This window comes from Bufo gargarizans, chromosome 9 (assembly GCF_014858855.1).
Source record: "Bufo gargarizans isolate SCDJY-AF-19 chromosome 9, ASM1485885v1, whole genome shotgun sequence".
NCBI lineage: Eukaryota > Metazoa > Chordata > Amphibia > Anura > Bufonidae > Bufo > Bufo gargarizans.
The window spans coordinates 186434359-186449817 of NC_058088.1; positions in this window are offsets into that span (position 1 = coordinate 186434359).

Genomic DNA, 15459 nt, shown 5'->3' on the forward strand with positions numbered 1-15459 from the left:
TTTCCCAACAGATCTGTCAGCAGCAGCTTGCTGATGGTTTCCTAACAGATCTGTCAGCAGCAGCTTGCTGATGGTTTCCTAACAGATCTGTCAGCAGCAGCTTGCTGGTGGTTTCCTAACAGATCTGTCAGCAGCAGCTTGCTGGTGGTTTCCTAGCAGCAACAGAATATTTCTCACTACACTGCACAGATGCAAAATGTGAAAAAACATAAAGGCTAAATACAGTATTTATATGTATATTTCGGTTCTGCGGTAGGCCCTGTATCAGTACTGCACCGCCTCATCATTACTGTTAAAGTGACCACTAGATGGCAGCAAATAACCAGGGCATAGAGGACCCCAATGTAAGGCTACATGCACACGACAGTATGTGTTTTGCATTGCGGTCCGCAAATTGCAGATACGCAAAAACAAACAGATGACATCCGTATGCCATCTGTTGTTTTTTTTTTTGTGTGTGGATCCATTGTAACAATGCCTAAAACGGACAAGAATAGGACATGTCCTATTTCTTTTGCGGGGCTACGGAAAGGACATATTGATGCGATCAGCACGCGGTGTGCTGTCCGCATTTTTTGCGGACCCACTGAAATTAATGGGTCCGCATCCTATGCGGAAAAGAAAACCGTAATGGACACAGAAACAAACAACGTTTGTGTGCATGTAGCCTTAAGGCTGTAGGTATTTTACGCCTATATACACACACAGGACATGCAGTGGTTCTGTATACGGAGGACCTCTATACACACAGGACATACAGCGGTGCTGTATACAGAGGACCCCTATATACACACAGGACATACAGCGGTGCTGTATACAGAGGACCCCTATATACACAGGACATACAGCGGTGCTGTATACAGAGGACCCCTATATACACACAGGACATACAGCGGTGCTGTATACAGAGGACCCCTATATACACACAGGACATGCAGTGGTGCTGTATACAGAGGACCCCTATATACACACAGGACATGCAGCGGTGCTGTATACGGAGGACCCCTATATACACACAGGACATACAGCGGTGCTGTATACGGAGGACCCCTATATACACACAGGACATACAGCAGTGCTGTATACAGAGGATCCCTATATACACACAGGACATACAGTGGTGCTGTATACAGACCCCTATATACACACAGGACATACAGCGGTGCTGTATACAGAGGACCCCTATATACACACAGGACATACAGCGGTGCTGTATACAGAGGACCCCTATATACACAGGACATACAGCGGTGCTGTATACAGAGGACCCCTATATACACACAGGACATGCAGTGGTGCTGTATACGGAGGACCCCTATATACACACAGGACATACAGTGGTGCTGTATACAGACCCCTATATACACACAGGACATACAGCGGTGCTGTATACAGAGGACCCCTATATACACACAGGACATACAGCGGTGCTGTATACAGAGGACCCCTATATACACAGGACATACAGCGGTGCTGTATACAGAGGACCCCTATATACACACAGGACATGCAGTGGTGCTGTATACGGAGGACCCCTATATACACACAGGACATACAGTGGTGCTGTATACAGACCCCTATATACACACAGGACATACAGCGGTGCTGTATACAGACCCCTATATACACACAGGACATACAGCGGTGCTGTATACAGACCCCTATATCCACACAGGACATACAGCAGTGCTGTATACAGAGGACCCCTATATACACACAGGACATGCAGTGGTGCTGTATACGGAGGACCCCTATATACACACAGGACATACAGCGGTGCTGTATACAGACCCCTATATCCACACAGGACATACAGCAGTGCTGTATACGGAGGACCCCTATACACACACAGGACATACAGCGGTGCTGTATACAGACCCATATATACACACAGGACATACAGCGGTGCTGTATACAGACCCCTATATACACACAGGACATACAGCGGTGCTGTATACGGAGGACCCCTATATACACACAGGTCATACCAGTTATTTCACTGGTGGTTTAGGGTTCAAGGATACATTGCAGAAAGGGGGTGGTTAAGTGCTCGTTGGAGAACCCCCTTACAACCATTGCAAATGTCAGAGCACTTAACCACCCCCTTTCTGCAATGTATCCTTGAACCCTAAACCACCAGTGAAGTAACTGGAGCCCAGTGTCGTATTACAGTCTGCTACATTATACATAGTATTATGTGCTGTTTACTTGCAGGTTATTACAGACACTTGTGTTCTGAAGTGTTACACTTGATGCTTTGTACTGTATTATATGGGGAATGTGCCCATGTCATGCAGAGCCCCCATCTCTGCAAACATGTAATTTGATGTGCAGTACTCGCTCCTGACACTAGGTGTCACTGTTTGATTACCCATAAGGCACGCATCCGTTCCGTGCATTGTGGACCGCATTTTGCGGTCCCCAATACTTGGGCAACTTGAATGGGTTCGTGATCCGTCCACACCGCAGAAAAAAAAAAAAGTTCAATTTTTGTGCGGTGCGGAGGCACGGACAGAAAAAACACCACGGAAGCAGTTCCGATCTGTGCTTCCGTTCCGCATTTCCGTGATTGCGGACCCATTCATGTATATCGGTCTGCATCCGTGATGGGGAGTGCACACGTGCACCCGTGTATTGCGGGCCGCAATACGGCCACAGGCACACAATGTTCGTGTGCAAGACACCTAAGGCTAACAACAGAAATCTGGAGGTTGTTGCAGTAATGTAGCTGAAGCCACAAGAGATGGGAGTTCGGGTGTGCGCCATGTGGCCCCTGCAGAAGCTGCCCAGAATCGGGGACCGTGAGATGCCTGTGGTGCTGCTGGAAAAGATATACTGATTGTGTCTGACAGATGAGCATGGTGATAGAAGAAGGAGCTTGCAGCACCTAGGGGTCTGAAATAAGAGAGGGTGCTGCAGAGCTAGGAACCCCTATCCTGACCACAAGTGCAGTGAGGAGGATGTGTGGTTGGAGCTGTGCCTGCTGAGAGTAGTAGTGACCCTAATGTCCGTTGGGGTGGGTACAGACCACCGCTTATGACATGGCCCTGTTCTGGATTGCTGTTGTGGCACATGGTCAAGGAGGAGAGAATGATCTGGACATAGCACAGGGGTTCAGATCACTTCTGGCCGGAAACTCCATTGTCAGCGACTTGGGACTGTGACCCAGCCGGCCTGCTGAGCTCTGCAACACGTGTGAGCGATGTATGTAGGCCCTGTGTGCGTGTACCGTGAGCAGCACTGCGACCTGTGCCAGGAGACTGTCAACTGCCTGGTAGAGACCGCTACTGACGGCAACCGCCTGTTATATTGTGACCTGGACAGAGAGACTGCTCCACTGCTTCTGAGAACCACCAAGCTCTGTGCCTCATATGTCTGTGTGTAACCACCAAGCTCTGTGCCTCATATGTCTGTGTGTAACCACCAAGCTCTGTGCCTCATATGTCTGTGTGTAACCACCAAGTTCTGTGCCTCATATGTCTGTGTGTAACCACCAAGTTCTGTGCCTCATATGTCTGTGTGTAACCACCAAGCTCTGTGCCTTATATGTCTGTGTGTAACCACCAAGCTCTGTGCCTCATATGTCTGTGTGTAACCACCAAGTTCTGTGCCTCATATGTCTGTGTGTAACCACCAAGCTCTGTGCCTTATATGTCTGTGTGTAACCACCAAGCTCTGTGCCTCATATGTCTGTGTGTAACCACCAAGCTCTGTGCCTTATATGTCTGTGTGTAACCACCAAGCTCTGTGCCTCATATGTCTGTGTGTAACCACCAAGCTCTGTGCCTCATATGTCTGTGTGTAACCACCAAGCTCTGTGCCTCATGTCTGTGTGTAACCAGGTTCTGTGCCTCATGTCTGTGTGTAACCACCAAGTTCTGTGCCTCATGTCTGTGTGTAACCAGGTTCTGTGCCTCATGTCTGTGTGTAACCACCAAGCTCTGTGCCTCATATGTCTGTGTGTAACCACCAAGCTCTGTGCCTCATATGTCTGTGTGTAACCACCAAGCTCTGTGCCTCATATGTCTGTGTGTAACCACCAAGCTCTGTGCCTCATGTCTGTGTGTAACCAGGTTCTGTGTCTCATGTCTGTGTGTAACCACCAAGCTCTGTGCCTCATATGTCTGTGTGTAACCACCAAGCTCTGTGCCTCATGTCTGTGTGTAACCAGGTTCTGTGTCTCATGTCTGTGTGTAACCACCAAGCTCTGTGCCTCATATGTCTGTGTGTAACCACCAAGCTCTGTGCCTCATGTCTATGTGTAACCAGGTTCTGTGCCTCATGTCTGTGTGTAACCACCAAGCTCTGTGCCTTGTATGTCTGTGTGTAACCACCAAGCTCTGTGCCTCGTGTCTGTGTGTAACCACCAAGCTCTGTGCCTCATGTCTGTGTGTAACCAGGTTCTGTGCCTCATGTCTGTGTGTAACCACCAAGCTCTGTGCCTCATGCCTGTGTGTAACCACCAAACTCTGTGCCTCGTGTCTGTGTGTAACCACCAAGCTCTGTGCCTTGTATATCTGTGTGTAACCACCAAGCTCTGTGCCTCATGTCTGTGTGTAACCACCAAGCTCTGTGCCTCATGTCTGTGTGTAACCACCAAGCTCTGTGCCTCATGTCTGTGTGTAACCACCAAGTTCTGTGCCTCATATGTCTGTGTGTAACCACCAAGCTCTGTGCCTCGTGTCTGTGTGTAACCACCAAGCTCTGTGCCTCATATGTCGGTGTGTAACCACCAAGCTCTGTGCCTCATATGTCTGTGTGTAACCACCAAGTTCTGTGCCTCATATGTCTGTGTGTAACCACCAAGTTCTGTGCCTCATATGTCTGTGTGTAACCACCAAGCTCTGTGCCTCATATGTCTGTGTGTAACCACCAAGTTCTGTGCCTCATATGTCTGTGTGTAACCACCAAGTTCTGTGCCTCATATGTCTGTGCGTAACCACCAAGTTCTGTGCCTCATATGTCTGTGCGTAACCACCAAGTTCTGTGCCTCGTGTCTGTGCGTAACAACCAAGCTCTGTGCCTCGTTACTGTGCGTAACCACCAAGCTCTGTGCCTCCTGTTTCTGTGTAACCACCAAGCTCTGTGCCTCATATGTCAGTGTATAACCACCAAGCTCCGTACCTCATGTCTCTGTGTAACCACCAAGCTCTGTGCCTCATGTCTGTGTGATTTGTGTCTGTGTGTAACCTCTAAGCTCTGTGCCTCATCATACACATAGGTCATACAATGGTGCTGTATACAGATAACCCCCATTATACACATAGGTCATACAGTAGTGCTGCATACAGATAACCCCCATCATACACAAGTCTGCTGTATAGAGATAACCCTCATCATACACATAGGTCATACAGTAGTGCTGTATAGAGATAACCCTCATCATACACATAGGTCATACAGTAGTGCTGTATAGAGATAACCCTCATCATACACGAGACTGCGGTATACAGATAACCCTCATCATACACATAGGTCATACAATGGTGTTGAATACAGATAACCCCCATCATTCACATAGGTCATACAGTAGTGCTGTATAGAGATAACCCTTATCATACACATGGGTCATACAGTGGTGTTGTATACAGATAACCCCCATCATTCACAGGACACCCGAGTTCATCTGCATTGTTCCGCGCTTCCTTTCTCTGATGCCAAGTCTATAAATGGGAAGCAGCAGACCACAGGAGGTGGCGCCACAACCTGCGGGGTCCGGAGCCCAGCGGGTCATAACATCGCACAGTCCACGCTGCGCTAACATGTCTTCTGCAGAACATCACACACACAGGAGCCAAGTGTGCGATGTCACACTGTAGACCCCAACCTGACAACTAACCACAGAACCAGGATAGTTGTCGGACCATTCTTCTGCATTCCACATGACGCTGTCAGAGCATGCTGGGAGTTGTAGTTTTGCAGCAAACATAAATATACATTTATTGAGGGTAGACCTGTGCCCCTCCCAGGCTGTGGTGTTAGGGTGTGCCTGGGCACACCTGGCACCATACCTTATACAGCATGCTAATGGCTGCCATCCAGTTTCTGCTAAATATTCCCTCCCCCCCGAAATTGGCTTCTGTATATGTCTACAGTTGTCAGAAAGGCCCTTGGTGTCTGCCATGTTAGGGGGGGGGGGATGAGTAAGCGGACTAACTGGTTCTACCGAATCATGCACATGGGCATACTGGTTGACTTCCGGGCCCCATAGAGCAGTAGGAGCAGAAGGTGACCTCTGGATCCCATGCACATGAACACAACCCCGGTTAATACGCCAGGTATATTTTTAGTTTTTCGCGCTGCTGCACGTGGCGTGCGACTTGTGTCTGGCAGGACTGACCGCCGACGGGAGTGAGGCTCGTTTGCCAAGGTTATTTCACGAAGCATAAAAACGATCTTTTGTGGGCAGCGCGTGGCCGTGTGTGAACAGGGGACGCGCTGCCGCCAATAATAGAAACGAACGGCCGTGCGAATCATCCGCTCGCTCGGTTTGCTATACCGTTAATCCCCGGTCATTACATGCGGATTTCTATCGCATCTGATAATAACATACGTAATATGCAAATCCTACAGAAAGAGTCTGAGCGCTTTGATCTTGGCACCAGCAGGGAGGTCCACGGTCGGCCCCTTCCACCACGTCATGATGATGACATCATAACTGGTGCCCAAATCTATAAGTGCAGCCGGGTCCGGGCTTTACGTTAGTACTCGGAGCCGGACCGGACGGACTCTTCACACGCGCCATGGTCAGTCCTTACACTTTCCGTCAGGTATTTCATAGGCGGTAGGAGGGCACGGATCAGCTAATACATAGGGGGTGGTAGAATAACCAACGCTTTGGGATTTTTGGGTTCTGCTGGCTGAGGAGCCTTCCTCTCGCCCCCTCCTCCCCGGAGCCCCTCCCCGCAGCTTCCCATGCCGTCAGGGCTTCCATGTGTTCCAGGGACTGCAGTCGCCGCTGTAACATCTGCACATTCAGCCTCCGCTCCGGATTCTCTGAATGCGACTATCAAGGTAGGACCCCAGCTATACAGCGATGTGCTGCAGTGCTGGAGGGGGCTATCATTTCCTATAGGGGGGGGATCCATGTGCTCGTATGTATGGAAAGCACATGGAGTAGGCTTTATATTGTGCACCGTGTCCCAAAGTTGTCCCCAGCTGCTTCTATGTAGATTTATAGGTCCATACAATATAGTATATGGGACGTGGGGGGGCGGCAAGACGGCCATAGACACAGGGGGGCACACACTGTAATTATAATCTCCATGAGTATAAAGGAGGGGGTCCATAGGCTCGTTTATAGAAGCAGAGGTATGGAAGTTCCTGCTCAGTCCACTATTAATGTGCTGCAGTTAGTAGTTGGACATGCTGGGAGTTGTAGTTCTGTGAATTGATGTGGACGTTTCAGGTCTCTGGGCTCCTCTTCTTGTATTACATTGTGACATTTCAGCTCTTCGCGTTGCGTTCTTACGTATATATTACCCTCAGTGCATGCTGGGAATCTAGCCAGAGGGATACGGATATACTGATATACGCTGTTGGCTCTGATACTGATGGAGCATTGTACGCAGGGTGGTCTCTGTGGACCTATACCCCCCCCCCCTATCCCAGGGTGAAACTACGACTCCCAGAATGCACACTTCTCAGAACTCCCATAGAAGTGAATGGAGCATGCTGGGAGTTGTAGTCTCAAAACAGTTGGAGTGCCGGAGGTTGCTGACCTCTGCCCTACGCTATCCCCATTGATAGGATACGCCTGTCCTGTCCGCCGCCTACTGAACAGCCGTACAACATGGGGGCGCCGGTGAGCAGGAAAAAAACAGTGAAGGGGCTGCAGCATCTCAATCAACGCAGCAGCAGCCCCTTTATTAATGGGAACGTGGAGGTCCAGAGGTCGGACCCCCACGGGTCTCAACGTAACGGCATATCTAGCTTTATGAGATGGGGGTACCCCTTTAAGGTAACAATACCAGGGCGGTGCAGGTCTCATGTACATACGCTTTCTGTAACCTTCTAATGGACTGTATGTCGAAAATTTCTCACGATTTCAAGATCTCTGCTTGCTGTCACGCAATGAAAGCCTTCTTTACTAATCTTGTGGCTGAAAAACCGACACGGGCCTTGAACGTACAATTACAGTTTGATATAATTTATCCAGACCGGATCTGAACACATTATATTGATAGAGCCAGGCGCAAGCCTTTGCCTTTGGACGTAAACAAGAATGTTTGCATTCCGTGACAGCCAGCAGAGATCTTGAAACCAGCAAATAGCATGTATATAGGAAGCTGCAGAACATTTCATAATCCTACGCGGGGAAAGCTTTCTTTACACAGGACAATCCCTTGAACAATGCTGTGAGAAAAGCAAATTCTCGTACCGGCGGCTTTACCGGCGAGTTATCGGCTCCATCCCATCACGTGACCCGCTCCGACTACCAGGAGCGTCTGCTGTGTGACCAGGTGTCAGTCTCTCTATGCGTTTTTATAAAAGACTTGATGTCAGTTTGCACAGAGAGGCTGACACCTGGTCACACAGCAGACGCTGTAGGGTCCGGGTAGTCAGAGAGCGGTTCTCGTGATTTAATGGCGGAGCTGATAATTCGCCATTTAAGCGGCGTGTAAGAGAATTTCCTGCACTGACTGCTACATGGTGCCCTATACAAATGTGAAGGGAAAATAAAAAAAAATTGTGCTTCCTTAAAGGAGTTGTCCAGGATTATATATAGAGGGCCTATCCTCAGGATAGCTAATCAATATCAGATCGGGGAGGACAAGGATAGCCGGTATCCTGTTTTTGTGGATCTGCAATTCATGGACCGTAAAACAACACCGGTCGTGTGCATGAGCCCTAAGGGTACGGCCGCACAGAGTTTTTGGGACGAGGTTCTGAAGCAGATCTGCCCGCAGGAAGTCAGAAGTGGATTCAAAAGAAATTGGAAATATAAAGGAAGGCGGAAAATCCTGCAGGCAGATCTGCCTAAAAACCTAGTCCAAAAAACTTACCCTAAGGCCCCTTTCACACGAGCAAGAATTCCGCGCGGGTGCAATGCGTGATGCGAACGCATTGCGCCCGCACGGAATCTGGACCCATTCATTTTAATGGGTCTGTGTACGAGAGCGGTGGTTTTCATGCATCACTTTTGCGTTGCGTGCAAATCAAAGCATGTTCTATATTCTGCGATTTTCAAGCAACGCTGGCCCCACAGAAGTGAATGGGGCTGCGTGAAAATCGCATTGCATCCGCAAGCAGGTGCGGATGCAATGCGATTTTCACGAATGGTTGCTAAGAGATGTTGTTTGTAAGCATTCCGTTTTTTATCACGCGCGTGAAAAACGCTGTAAATCGCATTGCACCCGAGCGATAAAAAACGGAACAACTGAATGGCTTTCTTTGCTAAATCGCAATGTTTTCACTGAGCGCATCCGGATATAATCCGGACACGCTCGTCTCGAGATGTTGTTTGTAAACATTCAGTTTTTTTATCACGTGCAGTGAAAATCGCATCAATGGGCACGTGCGCTGTTCATGAAGGACACAGACAGCACATGCCCATGATTCACTGGCATGTGAATAAGGCCTAAGAGCTGATCGGCGGCGGCGGTGCAGGGTATCGGACCCCCACCAATCAGATATCTATGGCTCATTCAGAGGACAGGTCATCAATGATAAAATCCTGGACAACCCCTTGCACAAAACCGTAGTTTTCATCCGCATCTGATCCGCATTTTTTGAGGATGGGATGCAGACCCATTCATTTCAATGGGGCTGTAAAAGAGGCGCACAGCAGACGGTGTACGGTCCACATCCGTAGGTCCGTTCTGCCCCCCCCCCCCCCACTATGTCGTATTCTTGTTTGTGTTGTGGACAAGAATAGGCATTTATAACAGAGGGCGGGACATACTGATACACAAAATGACGAACTCACACGGCCAGTATCCGTATTTTGTGGACCTGCGATTTGCGGACTGCAGAAACGGATACGGTCATGTACAGGAGGCCTTAGGGCGCCTTTACACGCTGCCGATTCTGGTGCAGAAATCAGTTCCATCCGCCTGAATGGGGCTTGTAGATATCCATGTGCTTGCTGCCCCGTTCAAATGAATGGAACCGATTTTCAGTCAGGGAAATTTCTGCAACAGAATCTGCAGCGTGTGAAGGCGACTTAAGAATCAAGGCCTGCTTTTACAAAAAAACAAAAAACTGATTCTCAAACGTATCAAAATGTGACCCCTTTCATCAGATGGAATGCAGGCTGCTCCGCACTGCGATCTTTGGCCGTGTAGCCTTAGCCTGGAAAAAAAGCCCTTCCTTTGAGGGCTCATCCACACGACAGTTGGGTGTTCTGCGGTCCGCAAAACACAGATATTGGCCATGTGCGTTCTGCATTTTGCGGAACGGAATGTCTCAGCCATAATAGAACAGTCCTATCCTTGGTCTGAAATGCGGACGAGAATAAGACAGACAGACGCGTGCTGTCCCCATCTTTCGCGGCCCCTTTAACCACTTCTCATCCGCCCATAGGATATAAACCTCCTATGGGTGGATGTTTATCGAGTAACTCGAGGGGTTCTACAATGGGGTCATCTATGGGGGGGGTTTCCACTATGTAAGCCCCAAAAAGTGACTGCAGGACCTGAACTGGTCCTCAAAAAGTGGGTTTTTGAAATTTTCTTAAAATTGTTAAGAATTGCTTCTAAAATTCTAGGCCTTCTTAACGTCCTAAAAAAATAAAATCACATTTACAAAAAGATCCCGACAAAGTAGACACACGGGGAATGTTAAGTAATAAATATTTTAGGAGGTATCACTTTCTGTTTTTAAAGCAGATAAATAGAAAATTTTGAAAATGGCAAATTCTTAAAATTTTTGGGTAAATTTGGGATTATTTTATATAAAGATGAAATATATCGACTCAAATTTACCAGTGTCATGAAGTACAATGTGTCACGAGAAAACAATCTCAGAATGGCCTGGATAGGTAAAAGCGTTCCAAAGTTATTACCTCATAAAGTGACACTGGTCAGATTTGCAAAATTAGGCTCTGTCAGGAAGGGGGTAAATGGCCCGGAGGTGAGGTGATTAAAGTGAATGGGTCCGCATCCGACACGCAAAAATTGCGGATTGGATGCGGACAAAATATACGTTTGTGTGCATGAGCCCTCATTGCAATTGCAGAAAAGTGCTGCATTCGAACTTCACCACCACAATTGTCGCTCAACTAATTGGCGCAGTAATGTTGCACAATGTATTTTATAATGCTAGTCTATGGTGTTGCACCGCAACATGCTGCAACTGCGACACGACAGTCGCGTCGCAGCATGTTGCAGTGTGACACCATAGTGTAGCATTATAACATATGTTGTGCGACATGTTGCAGTGTAGTTGTACCCTATGCCTTACTGATCGAAAGCACAGGGAGATCAGTGCACGGCAGCGGGATGAGTAACTATGGCTGATTTTGCCAGGACTAGCCTACAATCTAATATACGTGAGGTACAGCGCTCAATCCTGTCATATGTCTGACCTCCACTGAACCCACATGTTTTACGCTTGCAGCTCTCGCATGTATCCATTTGCACCATCATGGCGCCAAGACCACATCCACCCCTATAGACTACTCCTTCATGGCCTGCGCTCGGGTATTGAGCCTCATTCAGTGACAGGAAGTGTTGTCCCAGCCATGTGACAGGATCATTCACTGCCCCCAGGGCAGCTGCACAGTAACTGAATCCGGCTAAAGTTTTCTCCACGTAGCCCTAGTCTTTTAGTGGCCCTTTAAGAGTAAGGTGGTATAGCATAGTGTTTACAGTGGCAGCACAGTCGGTGACATCTCAACCACGCAGCGGCGGAATCCACACATAACTTGTCATTTTAAGTCTGCAGCATGTCAATATACCATGCATATTTCCAAAGTGAATTTCGCACTATGCGGAGGGGGACATCCGCAGCCAAATCAGCAGGTGGGTTTGTTACGGATTCTGACACGGATCGGTCTCTCTCCTCCCGCTTCCCTGGATGACATCTCGATGGTTACCTGGAACTCGGGGACGATGGTTCAGATACATTTGAACTTTCACAGACGAGTGCAAGGCGCACGCTGCCATGTCCCTGCTTAAAATAACAGCCGGCATTGTCCTAGGATTTCATATGGAGACGCAGTGGACACACTGACCTTTCTCCAGGACTCTATTAATATCCGAGTATTTCAGGGAACGAAAGGCCCAAAGGATTCAGTATAAAAAATAAAACCCTCAATCCTCTCAGATTTCCTTAACCCTTATTCTTCATAAAGGCAGCTACGTCCTAATGGCAAAAGATATGAGACCTCACTGACATCATCTAATCATTTCATATCATAGATCTCTTCTCTCCGCCAATAATCCCCTTCTACATATACAGAGCATTAATTCACATCTGATCCCCACTTAACGTATTAACCAAGAACTGCTCTATATAACAACTGGAATAACTGAGTACATACATCCTGTATTATACTCCAGAGCTGCACTCACTATTCTGCTGGAGCAGTCACTGTGCACATACATTACTTATCCTGTACTGATCCTGAGTTACATCCTGTATTATACTCCAAAGCTGCACTCACTATGTACATACATCACTGATCCTGAGTTACATCCTGTATTATACTCCAGAGCTGTACTCACTATTCTGCTAGTGGAGTCACTGTGTACATGCATTACTTATCCTGTACTGATCCTGAGTTACATCCTGTATTATACCCCAGAGCTGCACTCACTATTCTGCTGGTGCAGTCACTGTGTACATACATTACTTATCCTGTACTGATCCTGAGTTACATCCTGTATTATACTCCAGAGCTGCACTCACTATTCTGCTGGAGCAGTCACTGTGCACATACATTACTTATCCTGTACTGATCCTGAGTTACATCCTGTATTATACTCCAGAGCTGCACTCACTATTCTGCTGGTGCAGTCACTGTGTACATACATTACTTATCCTGTACTGATCCTGAGTTACATCCTGTATTATACTCCAGAGCTGCACTCACTATGTACATACATCACTGATCCTGAGTTACATCCTGTATTATACCCCAGAGCTGCACTCACTATTCTGCTGGTGCAGTCACTGTGTACATACATTACTTATCCTGTACTGATCCTGAGTTACATCCTGTATTATACTCCAGAGCTGCACTCACTATTCTGCTGGTGCAGTCACTGTGTACATACATTACTTATCCTGTACTGATCCTGAGTTACATCCTGTATTATACTCCAGAGCTGCACTCACTATTCTGCTGGTGCAGTCACTGTACATACATTACTTATCCTGTACTGATCCTGAGTTACATCCTGTATTATACTCCAGAGCTGTACTCACTATTCTGCTAGTGCAGTCACTGTGTACATACATTACTTATCCTGTACTGATCCTGAGTTACATCCTGTATTATACTCCAGAGCTGCACTCACTATTCTGCTGGTGCAGTCACTGTGTACATACATTACTTATCCTGTACTGATCCTGAGTTACATCCTGTATTATACTCCAGAGCTGCACTCACTATTCTGCTGGAGCAGTCACTGTGCACATACATTACTTATCCTGTACTGATCCTGAGTTACATCCTGTATTATACTCCAGAGCTGCACTCACTATTCTGCTGGTGCAGTCACTGTGTACATACATTACTTATCCTGTACTGATCCTGAGTTACATCCTGTATTATACTCCAGAGCTGCACTCACTATGTACATACATCACTGATCCTGAGTTACATCCTGTATTATACTCCAGAGCTGTACTCACTATTCTGCTAGTGGAGTCACTGTGTACATGCATTACTTATCCTGTACTGATCCTGAGTTACATCCTGTATTATACTCCAGAGCTGCACTCACTATTCTGCTGGTGCAGTCACTGTGCACATACATTACTTATCCTGTACTGATCCTGAGTTACATCCTGTATTATACTCCAGAGCTGCACTCACTATTCTGCTGGTGCAGTCACTGTGTACATACATTACTTATCCTGTACTGATCCGGAGTTACATCCTGCATTATACTCCAGAGCTGCACTCACTATTCTGCTGGTGCAGTCACTGTGTACATACATTACTTATCCTGTACTGATCCGGAGTTACATCCTGTATTATACTTCACAGCTGTGCTCATATCAGCTGCACAACCTGTATGACACATGGCTACAGCGGCTCAGCAGGCGGTATCACATATGAACGGCTTAGATACAGCAGGTCAGACTTTCTGCAGTTCTTCTTGTTCCTTTTTCCTGCTTTGTTGACATTGTTCAGACTACAATATTTTCCAGTTAAGGTCATGTTGACACTTGGGTTCTATTTTTCCTCGTGTAAGTCATGGGCTGGTGACGTGCTCTGTATTCAGAGCTGCTGGTTGTCACCGGTGACATCCCCTATGGCGCATTATACTCCCCCGCTCAGGAGGACGACACACCTGTTACACGAATTATGATATCACTGGGACCTGTCACTGATAACATACGACACAAGGACGCTGAGTGCAAAAAAGCCGGACACGACCAGCAGCCGACCGCGCCAATGTCCCCGAGCCGTCCTCTTCTGCCTCATGGGAAAGCTGGGTGACAACCAACACCACATAGACAGCTTCTCCTTGCGATTTCTAGCTACAGACCCTCGTGGACATTGCTCACAGGCACAATTCAGAAAAAAAATCACCCCAACAGAATAAGGGGATTTTGCCTGAAATATGTCGTGTGCCCCTTCCTCAATATTTTTACCCCCCCCCCCCCCCTCAGCCTCTGGGTTGTAATATGATGCCTGTTTTAGCCTATGTGAAGCAATGTCATATTACGACTCCCTGCTGTCTGGACTCCGCAGGACAAACCTATGGCCAAGGGAGATGTTCTGCGGATTACAAAACCGGAGAGACGCTCTGCAGAAGATGTCAGTAAATGACCAGTGTAGACAGGTAATACAGGAAGCAGAAGGTGATGAAGGATGACTTCTACCAAGTTCCCAGCCCCCAGTACAAACATGGCCGCCCATCCCTGAACATGGCATTATCGGACAGCAGGGCGGCTCAGTGGTTGGCACTGGCGGCTCAGTGGTTGGCACTGGCGGCTCAGTGGTTGGCACTGGCGGCTCAGTGGTTGGCACTGGTGCCTTGCAGCTCTGGGGTCCTGGGTTCGAATTTGACCAAGGACAACATCTGCCTGAAGGTTTTATGTTCTCCCTGTGTTGGCATGGGTTTCCTCCAAAACATACTGAGATTGTGAGCCCCATTGGGGACAGCGAGTGATGCGGATTATAGTAGCGCTATGTAAGCAGGGGTGCACCTAGCCTTTCTGTTTCCTGAGGCGAAAACTGAAACGGTGCCCCCTCCCCCCATGCTAATTTCTTAGCCTAACCCCTTTGCCACAATGAAAGAGCTCATTGCCCATGGCCCTTCTTGCCCCTACCTGGTGCTG